The sequence below is a fragment of the Choristoneura fumiferana genome, chromosome 6 (genome assembly GCF_025370935.1).
Source record: "Choristoneura fumiferana chromosome 6, NRCan_CFum_1, whole genome shotgun sequence".
Lineage (NCBI taxonomy): Eukaryota > Metazoa > Arthropoda > Insecta > Lepidoptera > Tortricidae > Choristoneura > Choristoneura fumiferana.
The window spans coordinates 12,314,586-12,318,562 of NC_133477.1; positions in this window are offsets into that span (position 1 = coordinate 12,314,586).

Genomic DNA, 3,977 nt, shown 5'->3' on the forward strand with positions numbered 1-3,977 from the left:
TTTAGTTTATTTTAGTATGCTTTTCAGAAAAAGTTGTAGAAATTACCTTTTTTTTACATTTGGATGAAATTTCGTTTTCCTACTCAGAATCAGGAGCACTTTCGACTGTAATTATATAATAGGATAGTGTCCCAAAATTTTCATACTAGTTTCTATAATGCGGTATTGTAGGTACCTAATGGATAATACAAAATTATATGAAAAACCTGGGACACTTTTTTTCCTATTACAATCGAAAGTGCTCCTGATTCTAAGTAGGAAAACGAAATTTCATCCAAATCTAAAAAAAATACATTTCAGCAACTTTTTTTGAAAACGCCCACCTGCAGGCAGGCTTGCTTATATGAAAGTAAAGTATTTCTTCGTATTTCTAGAACGTTTATGGCACTATTTAATTCAGCAGTGCCTGAATATGAAACTTATATAGTTTTATGTCTCATAATCACATTAACGTTTTTATGATCCATTTGAGAAAATAATATAATATAATTTTAAATGATGACTAAATCAATTAACATATTAATAAATAAACCTAAAACTAAACGAAACTAATGTTGGATGTGGATATATTAAAACTCTATCAATCCAAATGTAAATTTTATATATGTATTTTTAGCCGTACTTCATGAACATGTTTATTTGTGTTTGTAAATTTTGCTAGCGCAAAAGAAATGTCAGTTATACAGCTTCACCGCCTTAGCAATACACAGTTATGCATCCATCTTGCTCGCTAATCCTGCCGTGAAGCAGCAGTGCTTGCACTGTTGTGTTTCAGCGTGGAGAGTAAGACAGCCGGTGAAATTACTGGCACTTGAGGTATCTAGGTTGGCAACGCATCTGCAATCCCCCTGGTGTTGCAGGTGTCTATGGGCGGTGGTGTTCTCTTACCATCAGGAGACCCACTCGTTCGTTTTCCATCCAGTCGAATAAAAAAAAACTTATTGTATGATAGTACAATTAATTGGTCGTACCTATATTTATCGCCTGGACTTGTAACTGTGTAGAACAATTTTAATAAATCAAAAACTAGATATTTAACATTAATTATAATATGATGTCTCTAGACTCTATTAATTCCCCAGAAAAAAGTATTGACAGAAAAATCCATAGCCGCACAGAAGGACAGGGAAGAGATCCTGTAAGGGTTTCTGTTCATCCTCTTAAAGTAGGCTCGAACCCCTAAATGATCTACGAACTAAGAAACTGCTAGAGACCCTTCTAAAATCCACCATACGAAATATCAATTTTACTTGCCCGGAAACTATAATTAATCACCACTTTTCTGAATTGCAACGAAACGGTAACCTAAAATGTATTTCGCCGAACGAAATACCAACTAAGTGCGGCCATACCGTACTTTAGCTCCCCGATCTAGTGTATCTGCAGTTTATGATACCCAGCAACTCTCTCTCATGAGGCTTCCCAATGGTTCTAATAGTTTGTTTATAAAGCCCACTATCTACGACCTCGTAACAGAATATTATGAGCTATAAACGGCATGGGTAATGTAGCTCTAAGTAGGCATTAGTTATTAAAACAGATTGCCATTTTAGTGAGACGGTAATCAGTCGTCATTGATGAGTCATGATGACGATTGCATGACATCTAATGGTTTGCTTTGCTTGTTCGGCTCAAGTGGGTGACAATAAGGGCGGCTTCAGACTAGGTAAAATATAAATAAATAAATAAAATCATGATTTTAAAGTCATGATTTTCACATTTCATAGTTTTAAAAATCGTTTTTGCTAAGAATAAGAAGTATAATGATAAAAAAAGGAATTAAAGAATTAAGCCTTATTAACACAGCGCGAGAAACTTCGTATTTATGTAGTGTTATGAGAGTATCGTTAAGCCGCATTCACATTTTTTTATGTGTCGTGTCTTGTAGGTACTATTACTTTATTATGTGGTCTTGTTGTGTCGTGACGCGTAAGAACGGTATCAATTTCATACATTTTATATGGTTGCGTTCACACTTATCTGATACAGTGTGTGACGGCTTGTGTTGTGTCGCATCACAAGCTATCCCGGTCCGCGTCAGAATGGGTGAGGTGCGGGGGGCGGCGCAGCGACACGACACAACGGGTTGGACTAGTGTGCACGCGCCAGTGTTCGTCATAACACGTCACATAAATGTGAGCAGTAGCTATCACGACAAAGAGCATCACAACACAACACGACACACAAATCTGGATACGGCTTTAGGTACATTGCAGGGGCGTGCGGTATTTTTTTTAGTATAATGATCAACAGCATCAGTCATGCACTGCACTATGCTTTAAGAAAGACTTAGGTACTTACCTAAGTTACACAGTTATAGTCTAGGTACTCATTTTTTTACAGCAAACATGGCCAGTTGATAGTCCTCGACACTTTTAAGCACTGTAAGATACGTATGCGGAACGTAAATATTGGACGTTAGCGTTAGTTAACAAAGAGGGAAACAGCACATAGTTCGTGTGTGTCGTGCTTTAGACCTTAGACCTGTGCCCCTAGTGTAAGTTTTCGGTTACAGAATACGTCACGATCGCATTCGCGTTAAAATCTCAATTTGTATGGAAACACGAACATTGCAAACGTTCCGCTAGAGGCGCTGAAACTTACACTAAGGGCACTGAATGCAAGCCGCTCGTATCTACTCGTAGACACTTCGCAGCATATTTATATCCAAGTTCAAAGTTTAAACTAAGGGCGTCTATTTAAACATAGTTTTAGGGTTTCCGACAGGTCGTGCAACCTTACAGAGTATCTGGCAATGACGCAAGTGAATCGTTCTGGATAAAAAAAAAAAATAGTTTTATACTGTAACGAATTGGAAGTTTTAGTATTTATAATCATCATCCCAGCCTATATACGTCCCACTGCTGGGCACAGGCCTCCTCTCCGAACAAGAGGGCTTGGGCCATAGTTCCCACGCTGGCCCAGTGCGGATTGGGAACTTCACACGCACCATTGAATTGCATCGCAGGTTTGTGCAGGTTTCCTCACGATGTTTTCCTTCACCGCAAAGCTCGTGGTAAATTTCAAATGTAAGAATTTATAATACTGAATTATAAATACTAAAGGTGTATAAAACTTCCAATTCGTTACAGTATAAAACTAAATTGTTATAATACGCATGTATTACCTGCCAAAGTCACAAAAACAGTTTTTATAAAATAACGAAGGTCTGGCCGTCGCGGGCTCTTGATTCAATCGCCAATAGTGGAGTGACGTGCCATCGATCGTAACTTATTACCTAGGTACTTTTATTTGACGACTCCTACGTTCTAAATTACTTAATTGAAGACTCAAAGGCTCTTTAAAGACAAAAAAAAAACATTCATAAAATAAGCTGTAATTTTTTTAAACCCACAAGAGCCGTACTCGTTCGCCCAGGACCGAGCCCATTTTCTCTATGACAGCGTTTCTTAACCTGTGGTCCGCGGACCCCTGGGGGTCCGCCGTCTTATCTATAGACATTTGAATTAATAAAAATTGACCTAAATTTATTCCTGTTTTTTATTAAGGGGGTCCTTGAAATTATGCTTGATTGTCCAGAGGGGTCCGCGGACTGAAAAAGGTTAAGAAACGCTGCTCTATGAGGTGCTAGTCTGTGACCGTATCTAATTTCTCTAGTTATTTGCCCTCTCATCGTACGATTACACAATGACCTCGAGTACTTGTTAGGCATCGCGCCCGCTCACTTATTCAAAAGAGCGCGAGGGGCTTTTTGCACGAGAAATTATTTACAAATCCCCTGAATAGACTAACAATGCCGGTTCGACCCTAACCGTTGAGATTTTGTTCCTTGCCCCAATTTGCGAAAATAGACGCTAATTTTTAATTTTAAGCTTAACTTTGAAACAGCACTAGTAGAAGTTTTCTTTGTGCATAGCGGGTGTAGCCTGTAATATATGAGCAAAAACCGGCCAAGAGCGTGTCCGACACGCCCAAAATAGGGTTCCGTAGCCATTACGAAAAAATTAAGTAATATT